Genomic DNA, 12,844 nt, shown 5'->3' with positions numbered 1-12,844 from the left:
AGACACAGCTTGGATCTGGATCTGGCGATGCCATGGCTGTGGCGTAGGCTGGCAGCTGTAGCTCCGATTCGACCCCTAGCCTGGGAACGTCCATATGCCACACATGTGGCCCTAAAAGTAAAAGGCAAAGAAAACGATAAGCTTGTTAAATCTGGCCCATTTCTTACCAATCAGCGGAGAGGAGATGCAGCAGCTGTGCAGCGGGGCCCCTGGGGATTTGTGTGAATTCTTAGGCAAAGATAAAGCTTGGCAGAGAAAAGGGAGCGGGATTACCAAAATCCTCTCTAGAAAAGGAAAATAGTTTCTTCCATTTAAAAAGCCCTACTCCCTGCCCCCCTCAGCCAGGAAATTTCTGAGCTTGGTCAAAGGTTCCCATGAAGTGGGAGGCGGCTGTTTCTCTGCTGCCGAAGGGGGTGGGCAGCTGAGGCGCTTTCCTGATTTGGTCCTGTTTTTCCTCTGTAATCCCTTCTTCTCAGACAGCAAGGCTCAGGATTTCTTTTTCTTTTTCTTTTTTTTTTTTTTTTTTTTTGCTTTTTAGGGCTGCACCCTAAAAACACCCTATGGAAGTTCCCAGGTTAGGGGCCAAATCAGAGCTATAGCCGCCGGCCTACGCCCCAGCCACAGAACACAGCAATGTGGGATCGGAGCCACATCTGCGATCTACACCACAGCTCATGGTAATGCCGGATTCTTTTTTTTTTTTTTTTTGCCTTTTCTAGGGCCACTCCCCCGTCATATGGAGTTCCCAGGCTAGGAGTCTAATCAGAGCTGTAGCCGCCAGCCTACACCAGAGCCACAGCAACACAGGATCCAAGCTGCGTCTGCAACCTACACCACAGCTCACAGCAACGCCGGATCCTTAACCCACTGAGCAAGGCCAGGGATCGAACCTGCAATCTCATAGTTCCTAGTTGGATTCGTTAACCACTGTGCCACAATGGGAACTCCTAATGCCGGATTCTTAATCCACCGAGTGAGGCCAGGGATCAAACCCACAACCTCATGGTTCCTAATCGGATTTGTTTCCCCTGCACCACGACGGGAATTCCTGGCTCATGATTTCTTACTCCTCACCCCAGCTGCAGAGGAGACCCAAAGCCTGGGGAGGCAGGCAGAACACGCATACAGCGCATCCTTGGACCCACCTGCTGGGCTCTGGCTAGGACAAGCACTTGCCTTTAAGCCTCACGTGCCACGGCCTCAGAGGGACATGGTGAGCACAGTGCCCAGTTCAGAAAAAAGTGGTGTGCACGAAAACGTGGTGCTTTAGAAAGAGGATTCCAGGAAAAAGCGCAGGACCTTCTCTCCCACGGTAAGTTCCCTTTGCGCTCCCCTATGCCACTCACTGGCTGCGCCAGACTCCCTTCCACATGGGGTCAGGGCTGCCGGGGTGGCAGAAGGAGCACTGCCTTTAGAGGCAGACACTGGGTTGGGAACCTGCTCTGCCTCTCATTGTGTGTGAACTCAGGTCATGTCACCTCCTTAAATCTCAGCTAGCTCACTTGAGCCTCACACAGGGTGGTGGGGTAGGGAAGTAACTGGCTTCTATAAAGCTGCTGCTAGGAGTTCTTGTTGTGGCTTAGCAGTAACAAACCTGACTAGTATTCATCAGGAAGCAGGTTCGATCCCTGGCCTCACTCAGTGGGTTAAGGATCTGCCGTTGCCCTGAGCTGTGGTGTAGGTCGCAGACGTGGCTAAGATCTGGCGTTGCTGTGGCTCTGGTGTAGGCTGGCGGCTACAACTCTGATTGGACCCCTAGCCTGGGAACCTCCATATGCCGCAGGAGAGACCCAAGAAATGGCAAAAAGCCAAAAAAAAAAAAAGAAAGAAAGAAAGAAGCAGTCAGATCTCTTTGTGAGGCTGGTTGGGATGGAGAGCTGGAGAGAAGAGAGAGAGGGCAAAACCCTATGAGCCTCAGTGCTCCCATGATGCACCTCCTCCAGGAAGCCTTCCCGGCTCCCACCTGTGCCCCACAGTGCAGGGTTCACCCTAGCTCTTTGAACTACTGCAGTGATGCATTTGTCTCTCTCTCTCTCCAAGTGGTGAACGTTGCAAGAATAAGAGTGTGTGCTTTTCATCACTGTACCCTGTTCCAGAGGTCTGTGGTGGCCCTGAAGGTGCCCCTCAAAAGAATCGTGTGGGAAGCATGGTTGACTGACAGCCTCCAGCTGCCACACCTCAGCTCTACACCACATTCCGAAGGCTCTCCCTGCTCCTGCTCCCTCCAGTTTATCTGTGTCACATTTCCCCCAGTAGACTTCTTGTGCATCTAACCCGACGTGACACACAGGGTTCTTGGTTACAATCCACAGAAGAGGACATGACTAAGTTATTCAGAGGAAGGCCATCGGGAGCCCATGGAATTGACAGGAAGCCTGGAGAATCACACTGGAATCTCAGAAACAGTCAGAGGTCATGGCCCAAGAACAGTGCTGGTTAGGACATCCTTCTGGACACTGGACTACTGCCATCACCACCTGCAGGCAACACGGACCCATGTGACCCCTAGAAAAAGCCCCCAGCAGTCTCTGTAGACTCCAGCCCCAACAGGAGCATGCTGCACCCAAGAAACAAGACTGGGCAGCTTCCCCAGATGGGAAGTTCAGGCGCTGGGCTACCCCAGAAAGTTCCCTGCAGCCCCGGCTTGTGCTGAGGACACCTCTTCTCCCCTTCCTGTTCTTTGGGGGGCGGGGGGTGGCTTATTCATTTATTCATCCCTTGAACAGCTGAGTGCCTCCTCTGCCTGAGGCTGGGGAGAGTAAACACCCAGTAGTGGTCAAAGTTTAACCACCAGCCCTCTGGAGGAGAAAGAGCACTGCTTTGTAGCGTTGACCTGTGTCCATGGTGTCACTACCCCACGGCTGTTTTCAAGCTACCGAGGCAATGTCACTAACCACAGAGGTACACAGCTCTCTCAAGCCGTGGGCTCCAACACGCAGATCGTCCTGCCCTTGGGGAGTTTCTCTTCTAGGAGGCACTGCATTCTACCCTTGGGTGTTCATTTAAGCAAATCTTACAGCCTGAATATTCAAACATTTCCACTCTAAAAGTCACAACCTATGCTACAGCCCACTAGGAATCCAGAAGGAAGAAAGAATACTTCACATGTAAGGATTTCTCCATTTCTCTCTCTACCTTTTCCCCACCTCCGAAACAGACAGCCACTTCCCTTGATGTCGTCATTCTAGGTTGGGGGGAAGGAGCATGTTCAAACACTGGGTGCCGGTCTGCCCTCAGCCCACCGATCCCCTTCCCTCCTTCTCGCTGTCTTGTCCAAGTCAGGCCCTCAAAGGCGACTGAGACGATGCTCAGCAGGGCGGACAAGAGGCTGTCACAGCACCCGGGCTTTGGTGGAGAGTTTTATCATCAGAGCTGGGACAGAAATAGGCTCCCTGACCCTTCCCACTGACACAAGGGCCATCTAGAGACAAAGAACAGGGAGTTCCCTTTGCGGCTCAGTGGCTAACGAACCCGACTAGGATCCATGAGGATGAGGGTTCGATCCCTGGTCTCGATCAGTGGGTTAAGGATCCAGTGTTGCCGTGACCTATGGTATAGGTCACAGATGAGGCTTGGATCTGATGTTGCTGTGGCTGTGGCCAGCAGCGACAGCTCCAATACGACCCCTAGCCTGGAAATCTCCATATGCCTCGAGAGTGGCCCTAAAAAGGAAAACAAAAAACAAAAAAACCCCGGACATACAGACATACAGCATGGATGAACCTTGATAACAGTGGTAAGATAAATAAACCACACACGAAAAAGCAAATATATGATTCCACTTATATGTTACCTAGAGCAGACAATTCATAGAGAAAGTAGAAGGGTGGTCACCAGAGGCTAGGGGCACGGAGCGGGGGCGGGGGGGGGGGTTGGAAATGGGAAGTTAGTGTTTAATGGATATAGAGTTTCTGTTTTGCAAGAGTCTTGAATATCTTCTCTTAATAAACACTTTGACTCACTTAAAAAAAATAAAATAAAATAAGGAGTTCCCATTGTGGCTCAGTAGCTTAAGAATCTGACTAGTACCCATGAGGATATGGGTTTGATCCCTGGCTTCACTCAGTGGGTTAAAGGATCTGGTGTAGGTTGTTGATGCAGCTCAGATCCGGTGTTGCTGTGGTTGTGGTGTAGGCTGGCAGCTGCAGCTCAATTTGACCCCTTGCCCAGGAACTTACATAGCTGCAGGTGCGGCCCTAAAAAAAAAAAAAAAAGAAGGGAGTTCCCGTCGTGGCGCAGTGGTTAACGAATCCGACTAGGAACCATGAGGTTGCGGGTTCGGTCCCTGCCCTTGCTCAGTGGGTTAACGATCCGGCGTTGCCGTGAGCTGTGGTGTAGGTTGCAGACGCGGCTCGGATCCCGCGTTGCTGTGGCTCTGGCGTAGGCCGGAGGCTACAGCTCCGATTCAACCCCTAGCCTGGGAACCTCCATATGCCGCGGGAGCGGCCCAAGAAATAGCAACAACAACAACAATAACAAAGACAAAAGACAAAAAAAAAAAGAGTCCCGGAGATGGATGGTGATGACAGTCACACAACATTGTGATTATTAAAATACTGAAAGGGATGGGGTAGGATGGTTACACAGGTAGTTGTAGGAGTCCCAGGAAAGGACCACAGATAGACGCCTAAGGGAACTTTGGGAGATCCCTGTAAGGTAATAATTGCTCAAGAGGGCCGTCAGAACAGGGCAGGCTTGCTTGACGAGTGGACGCCTGAGATAGGCCTCGGGTCATTGGGTGGGGGATGGGGCGAGGCCTGCATTCGGTTCGGGTTCCGACCAAGGACAGGAGTTTGAGGACCGCCCTTCGGCTGATTGGAATAAGCACCAGGACAGGCCTAGTTTGACCTAACAGGGTCAAATACTCTCTTATGGATACCGAGGAGGAGCTACTACCTGAAGAAAGAGGAAGAGGCAGTCTTTTCCCACCCCCACTCCCCTTGGATGAGAAAACTGAGACCCACCTAATCCCCGGGGGCAGAGCTTCCTTGCCTGCCCACTTGCAGCTCTCACAAGTGCCCTATCTTAATAAATCTGTCTCTTGCCTATCACATTGTCTCTTGCTGAATTCCTCCTGTGTGGAGGTACAAAGAACCTGAACCTCAGTGAGGCCAGACACAGGGTGAGTGAAAAAATGTGGGTTCAAGCCCAGTCTGGGTTTTGGCTGGCTTCGAGTCCCAGGACATGGGTTCAAGTCCCAATCTGGGTTTAGGCTGGATTCAATTCCCAATCTGGGTTCTGGCTAAGTTCAAGTCATTAGCTGCAGTCAGTTTCAGAACTGTATATTTAAAAAAGATGGAGGAGTTCCCGCCGTGGCACAATGGGATCAGCAGCATCTCTGCAGCACTAGGACACAGGTTCAAAACCTGGCCCAGTACGGTGCGTTAAAGGATCTGGGGTTGCCAAAGCTGTGGCATAGGTCTCAACTGTGGCTCAGATCTGGTCCCTGGCCCGTGAACACCATATGCTGTGGGTGGCCAAAAAAGAAAAGGAAATGTTTACGATGGTCAAGTTTATGTCGTGTGTATTTTACCAGAATAAAATAACAAAATGCACCATGAAATAAAATTAAAACTTTTCTTGGAGATCCCGTTGTGTCTCAGTGGTTGGCGAACCCGACTAGCACCCATGAGGACCCAGGTTCGGTCCCTAGCCTCACTCAGTGGGCTAAGGATCCAGCATTGCTGTGAGCTGTGATGTAGGTCACAGACGATGCTCAAATCTGGAGTTGCTGTGGCTGTGGTATAAGCCGGCAGCTGCAGCTCTGATTCGACCCTGAGCCTGGGAACCTCCATGTGCCACAGGTGCGGCCCTAAAAGACAAAAAGACCAAAAAAAAAAAAAAAAAAACTTCTTAAAACTCCAGAGATATCTCTGCCTGTGGCTGCCACTCTGGACTGTGCCCTAGACCCTCAGGGTCTCTCATGCTCCTCTGTTGCTTGAGCAGCTTTAGAAACCAGAGAACACTTGAGAAATCAGAGGTGCAGAGAAGTGTTCCGACTCACCCTGCCCGTCCTGGACATAAGCACAGGCTCTGGCCTCAGACCTGCGGGGGCTGGGGCAGCCGCTGTCACTTTCTTGCTATGTGGGTGGTCAGGACTTCTGATAGGGATGGATAGTTACGCAGGCAGCTGTAGGAGTCCCAGTAGGGACCAAAGGTAGAGAGGGAAGCCTGGGGCACTTTGGAAGACCACTGTCCGTTAATAATAGCTCAAGGACGCCTTCAGAACGTTCATGAACCGAAGCAGGCTTACCTATGAAGCCATACATAAAAGCGCAAGACGTGCCTCAAGTCATTAAGCGAAAGACAAAATGAGCCCTGTATGCAAGTTCAGCAAGGTGAGATCCTTAGGACCAAGGACAGGAATTTAAGGGAAAGACGACCTTCCAAAGTAGGAGACGCCCCTTATACGGAAACCTGAGATGATTCAATGTATTTTGGCACATGTGAGCACCTTTCAACTGCTTTCAATAAGCACCAGGACAGTCCTAGTAGGACTTCATACTCTTACCCTGAGCCTCAGTAAGTCCAGACACCAGATGTGTATTCTAATTTAAAAAATCCTGGGAGTTCCTGTCGTGGCTCAGTGGTTAACGAATTCGACTAGGAACCATGAGGTTGTGGGCTCGATCCCTTGCGTTGCCGTGAGCTGTGGTCACAGACTCGGCTTGGATCCCACGTTGCTGTGGCTCTGGCATAGGCCAGTGGCTACAGCTCCGATTCGACCCCTAGTCTGGGAACCTCCATATGCCGCGGGAGCGGTCCTAGAAATGGCAAAAAGACCAAATAAATACATAAAAATAAAATAAAAACTCCTGGGTTCATGCCCCAATCTGGGTTTAAGCTGGGTTCAAGTCAGAGTTGTTTCGGTTTTACTTCCATTTTCTCACCTGTAAAGTGAGGACAGCCCTCCTTACAGGTGGGGTGAGGGTGACCTAAGACAAGGCTGTGATGTGCTCAGTATAGGGGGTCTGGGCATGTTAACAGCAAATGCTCGATGGATGGTGGTTTTATGGGGCACGTGTGTGCCTCTGCAGCTTTCCTTGGTTAAAGCAGGGCCAAGTGCAAGTATTAAGAACCGCACGACCTTGCTTTCCTCCTGCATTCAACACGGGGGCATTGACCACACAGACCCAGCACAAACCCATACATTTCTCAAGATGTCACACACAGGCCCTGGGGGGTGGAATCCTGCTTGGATTTCTGATCACCTATTTATAAGCACTGGGTCTCCTTAGCACATAAGGCCAGTTGACCCCGGGGCTCCACAATCTCCAGCACAGCTTTGTAAACAAGGGTAGCGCTGGTTGATGTTTGTTCTTACTTAAATCAATTCCCACACATGTGCCCTGTTTATATCATCCTGCATGGAAATCCCCCCCTACGGACCCCTAATCCACTCATCCCTTCATTTATTCACCGAACATTTAGTCAGCAATTCCCAGGAGCCCTGGGATGGGTGGGTGAATGCAGCACCCAGCTCGTGCCTAACACCCTCACCTGCGAAGCACAGCTCTGCAGTCTGGGTGAAGGGCCCACACCGATCTGGCTCAGAGGCATCAGGGTGAAGGGGACAGTGTCCTCTGCCAGCTTCCCTGTCCAGAAATCCAGTCTCAGATGACGGCTGTTTTTGCTGAGAATAACAAAAGAGTGTGTTGGGCAGGGTGGGGGAGCCACAGGAACATCAAACCTCAGGGAAATGGAGGGAAGCGGGTCCTCGGCCCCTACTAGCCAGAGACAGGATCCTGAGGGGCCTACCTTGTGATAAACTGGCTGGGGGTGGGGCTGAGGCGGGGTGAGCCAGGGAGGGGCTGCGGGCAAACAGCTGGGTTGGATGAGTTCCTGGTGGGGGGTGCGGCCAGGCTTGTCTCCAGCCCTAGGGGCCAGGGTTGGGCCCTGCCAAGAGGCTGGAGCACTGCCTGGAAGATGGGCAGAGCTTTCCAAGCACCCAGGGGCCAATAGGGAGGGAGCCCTGGGTGGCTGCTGGCCACTCCATAGCAGCCCAGCCTGGCAGAGTGGCTCCCAGGCCTGTCTCCGCTGATGGTGGCCTCCAAGTGGGACGGGGCCTCTCTGGGTCAGATCATCTGCCTCCCCTCACAAAAATGTTCACTGGTGCATCTGACTTAAACAGAAATCAATTTATGCAGTAATTAGCAAATGCTTGGAGTGCCTTGGTGAATCATTTTCTTGATGACAGAAGTTGTACAATCACTGGTAACAAATCCATGACTTCATTATTTACTTATTTAAGTCATGAATTCATCCATTGCACAAGTGAAGAAAGGGGGACTTCTAGTCCGTGTTGGTTAGAAAGAGTTCCCCAAAGGATGCTCTGCCACATGTGGACGGAGACGGGGAGGAGACCCGGGTCCCTGTCACTCCTGAGGATGGGCTGCTCTAGGTCATCACCACGGGCTCTGCTGACAAAAGGGGTGCCCTGGCTTAGAGGGCAGGATCCTGTATCACCAGAAAGTCCAGTGCGCGATGCCATCCATAGCACTTTAACCCCCAGGCAGGCTGGCTGCACCTTGAGCTTCCCCCAAAGGATGATGGTGATGCAGGCGCCTCATACCCCTGAGAGAAAAGTTACATTCCTTATGCTTCTTTTTGAAATGAATACTTTGAAATCGAACAGCTTAGAGTCCTTCCTTGTCCTTCTCCCTGACTTAGTTACACCAGAAACACAATCACCTGTAAACTAAAGATTAGGCGCCCTGAGCATAATTGCCTGTGGGTTAAAGATTATTAGCACATGATGTTTTTCAGGAACTTCCCTAGCTTGCTGTAATTAATCTCTGATCAATACGCCTTTTTTTTTTTTTGCCTTTTTCTTGAGCCGATCCCGTGGCATATGGAGGTTCCCAGGCTAGGGGTCTAATCGGAGCTATAGCCACTGGCCTACACCAGAGCCACAGCAACGCAGGATCCAAGCCACGTCTGCGAACTACACCACAGCTCATGGCAACATCGGATCCTCGACTCATTGAGCAAGGCCAGGGATCGAGCCCACAACCTCATGGTTCCTAGTCGGATTCGTTAACCACTGCGCCACGATGGGAACTCTCAATATGCCCTTTTTGCAAGTACTGTTATTCTAGGCAATAACCCAGAAGGCCACCACCATGATCAGGCCAAGATCACCTGACTCCAGCTCTGATGACTAAGGTTCTCCCAAAGAGGAGTTCCCGTCGTGGCTCAGAGGTTAATGAATCCGACTAGGAACCATGAGGTTGCAGGCTCGATCCCTGGCTCGATTAATTACAGCAAGCTAGGGAAGTTCCTGAAAAACATCATGTGGTTAAGGATCCAGTGTTGCCATGAGCTATGGCACAGGTCACAGATGAGGCTTGGATCCTGAGTTGCTGTGGCTCTGGTGTAGGCCGGTGGCTATAGCTCCGATTAGACCCCTAGCCTGGGAACCTCCATATGCTGCAGGAGCGGCCCTAGAAAAGGCAGGAAAAAAAAAAAAAAAGGAATTCCCCCAAAGAAAAAATGCATGTTTCCCAATCATGATTCCTATCTGAAAACCTGTTTTTCTCCTTTTTACTATAAAACTCCTTGCAATTCTTTCCAAGTAGTGGGGGGAGGGGGGCACAGTCTTTAAGGCATTAGCCTGCTGTGACCCTCCTTTGCCTGGTAAAGCAATAAAGCTATTTTTTGTCTCCTTTACCTAAAACTCTGTCTCTGTGTTTTATTCGGCACTGGCAGACAGAGGCCAAATTCCGGCAACAATGGCCTTTAACAAACAGCCTTGGAGAGTTCCTGGCATGGCTCAGTGGAAATGAATCTATCATCCATGAGGACGCAGGTTCAATCCCTTGGCCGTGAGCTGTGCTCTAGGTTACAGACTCTGATCAGATCCTGCGTTGCTGTGGCTGTGGTGTAGGCCAGCAGCTACAGTTCTGACTCAACCCTGAGCCTGGGAACCTCCATATGCCACAGGTGTGGCCCTAAAAACAAAACAAAAACAAACAAACAAAAAGGAGTTCCCGTCGTGGCACAGGGGAAACGGAAATATGACTAGGAACCATGAGATGGCGGATTCGATCCCTTGCCTTGCTCAGTGGGTTAATGATCCGGCGTTACCGTGAGCTGTGGTGTAGGTTGCAGACGCGGCTCAGATCTGGCATTGCTGTGGCTCTGGTGAAGGCCAGCAGCTGTAGCTCTGATTCGACCCCTAGCCTGGGAACCTTCATATGTTGCAGGTGCGGCCCTAAAAAAAAAAAGACAAAAGACCAAAAAAGAGAAAAAGACAACAAACAGCCTTGGAATCCACTTCCCAGCACCCAGTGAAGTAACCCAAGGCAGAGCAGCCACATTAACAAAAGTAGAGTCTAGCTTCTTTCTCCCAGCCCTGCCCTAAAACGAGCAAGACAGGGAGTGAAAGCAGACCCCCCTCCTGGTGTCCTCAGGTCACCCAGACAAGCCCTTTTCCTCCCAATGGGACATCACAGTACTCAAGCCTGACGATGTTTTCAAACTGGAGGAGTTTCTGGCTGGGTTATTCCAGAGAGGACCCTCGAATGGAGAGGGAAAGGGGGCAGAGGACGCTGGGTTAGGAGTCTCAGAAACGAGACTTCCCAAGGAGATTTCAGGGCACAGAGGTCATTTTCAACATCTCAGAAAATCTGAAGCAATCATGCATTCACATCTGTCTGGTTCAAGCAAGTTAAAACTCAGTCACCTCACTAAACATTTATACTACCTTATGGCAGATGTAGGCAAATCTGATTAATAATCTAAACCAAATTATTTCCTGATGTTATATATTTCTTGGTGGATAAAAATCTCTGAAAATCTAAGTGCAGGATAAAGTTCTAAAGAAAATCTTTCCTATTTCCTTGGCAGGTATTTGAGAGACCATAGGTCTGTCGACTAAAAAAATACACAACCTGAAAGTTGAGAGTTAAGTTTTATTTGGGGTGAAATTAGGAGATTTAACAATTGGGCCCATAAAGTCTTCTCCTAACAATATCTAGCTATCTGAAGATAGCTCTTTCAGTTTTCCCAGAGCACAGACACTTCTGGTCTGTACCCTGAGCTCCGCTCTGGGGCTGCTGTGAATCGGCAGCTGCAGTGGCTCATGTTTTACTCCATGGAGAGGCTGATGGCAGGTGCCAAACTTCAGTTCACATGTTCATCGCTATAACAACCATATCCGGAGAGGTTGCACCAGCATTTAAAAAACTCACTTAAAATTCAGGTAATTAGGGGAGTTCCCGTCGTGGCTCAGTGGCTAACGAATCCGACTAGGAACCGTGAGGTTGCGGGTTCGATCCCTGCCCTTGCTCAGTGGGTTAAGAATCCAGTGTTGCCATGAGCTGTGATGCAGGTCGCAGATGCGGCTCGGATCCCACATTGCTGTGGCTGTTGTGTAGGCCAGTGGCTACAGCTCCGATTCGACCCCTAGCCTGGGAACCTCCATATGCCACGGGAGTGGCCCAAGAGATGGCAAAAAGACAAAAAAAAAAAAAGAAAAAAGAAAAAATTTCAGGTAATTAGGGTAGTATGTTTATCTCCTCCCAATGTCTTCCACTTTTTTATTTTATTTTTTTTTTTTTGCTTTTTAGGGCCGCACTTGCGGCATATGGAGGTTCGGGCTAGGAGTTGAATTGTAACTACAGCTGCCAGCCTACACCACAGCCACAGCAACACGGGATATGAGCCATGTCTGCGACCTACACCACAGCTCACAGCAATGCCTGAGTGAGGCCAGGGATGGAACCTGCATCCTCATGGATACTAGTCAGATTTTGTAACCGCTGAGCTACGATGGGAACTTTTTTTTTTTTTTGTCTTTTTGCCATTTCTTGGGCTGCTCCCTCGGCATATGGAGGTTCCCAGGCTAGGGGTCGAATTGGAGCCGTAGCTACCAGCCTACGCCAGAGCCACAGCAAGGCAGGATCCGAGCCGCGTCTGCAACCTACACCGCAGCTCACAGCAACGCTGGATCCTTAACCCACTGAGCAAGGCCAGGGATCGAACCAGCAACCTCATGGTTCCTAGTCGGATTCATTAACCACTGCGCCACGACGGGAACTCCCTGGTCTTCCACTTTTAAATCATCCTCGTGTGCATATCTTTGACTTTAGTGGTTCTTGACTAGCTCTGCTACCACAGAAAAAAATGAATTGTATCAAAATTTTACCCGCAGTCCACCTCCAGGTGTTCTGTGTGTAAAAGGGTAGCAAAATCTCTTCCTCTTTTGCGGGAGGAATTGACCTGCGTTTCTACATAATTAAAAGTTTTAGGGGGAAAAAAAAAGACAAGCAGAGGCAGCAAGAGTATGTCACCCTTTCTCCCAAGAACTGAGACGCCCACACACCTGGTTTCTGAGGCTCTTCTTTCCCCGCCCCCTACCAGGCACAGAAGGGCCGGCACACAGGAGGGAGTCAGTTTTTGTCAATAAGAGGCCCTGCGTTGAAAGGCCTCTGTGGTAGGTCAGGTCATCATCCTCCATGGTTTCCACAAGTCATTTAATGAAGGAGGAACAGTCTAAGGAAATATGGAAACAGGTTTAGTTAGCAAAGCAGATTTCCCTCTGGGTAAATCACTGCCTTAATTCAAAAGCCGACTATCCCTGGGGGTCTCCCATAAACTTCCTCCTTCCTGATTTTGTTTTTAGTGTGTATTCTTTGTCTTCTTGCCAATTCAGATTCTTCCCTTTTCCCCAAACTTGGTTCAAGCTTGGAAGAAAACTCTGCTCTTAAAGCCTGTCTTAGAAGGAAATAATGCCATGCGCAGTAACATGGATGCAACTAGAGATTATCATCCTAAGTGAAGTCAGAAAGAGGACAATTACCACGCCACGTCGTTTATATGTGGAACCTAAAATGGTGCAAAG

General features: G+C 50.1%; 1 protein-coding gene across 1 annotated transcript in view; it reads right to left on the bottom strand.

Annotated features, from left to right (window-relative positions):
• The window catches only part of PAPLN (papilin, proteoglycan like sulfated glycoprotein), a 38,964-nt gene extending 38,742 nt beyond the window's left edge, over positions 1-222 (bottom strand). The window contains exon 1 of the mRNA XM_047795817.1: positions 168-222. The gene's annotated coding sequence lies outside the window, so the exon portion shown is untranslated. The remainder of the gene's footprint in view (positions 1-167) is intronic.
• Between the last annotated feature and the right edge of the window lie 12,622 nt (positions 223-12,844).

Source organism: Phacochoerus africanus, chromosome 9, assembly GCF_016906955.1.
Source record: "Phacochoerus africanus isolate WHEZ1 chromosome 9, ROS_Pafr_v1, whole genome shotgun sequence".
Classification (NCBI taxonomy): domain Eukaryota; kingdom Metazoa; phylum Chordata; class Mammalia; order Artiodactyla; family Suidae; genus Phacochoerus; species Phacochoerus africanus.
This window is presented reverse-complemented; position numbering and strand designations above follow the sequence as displayed.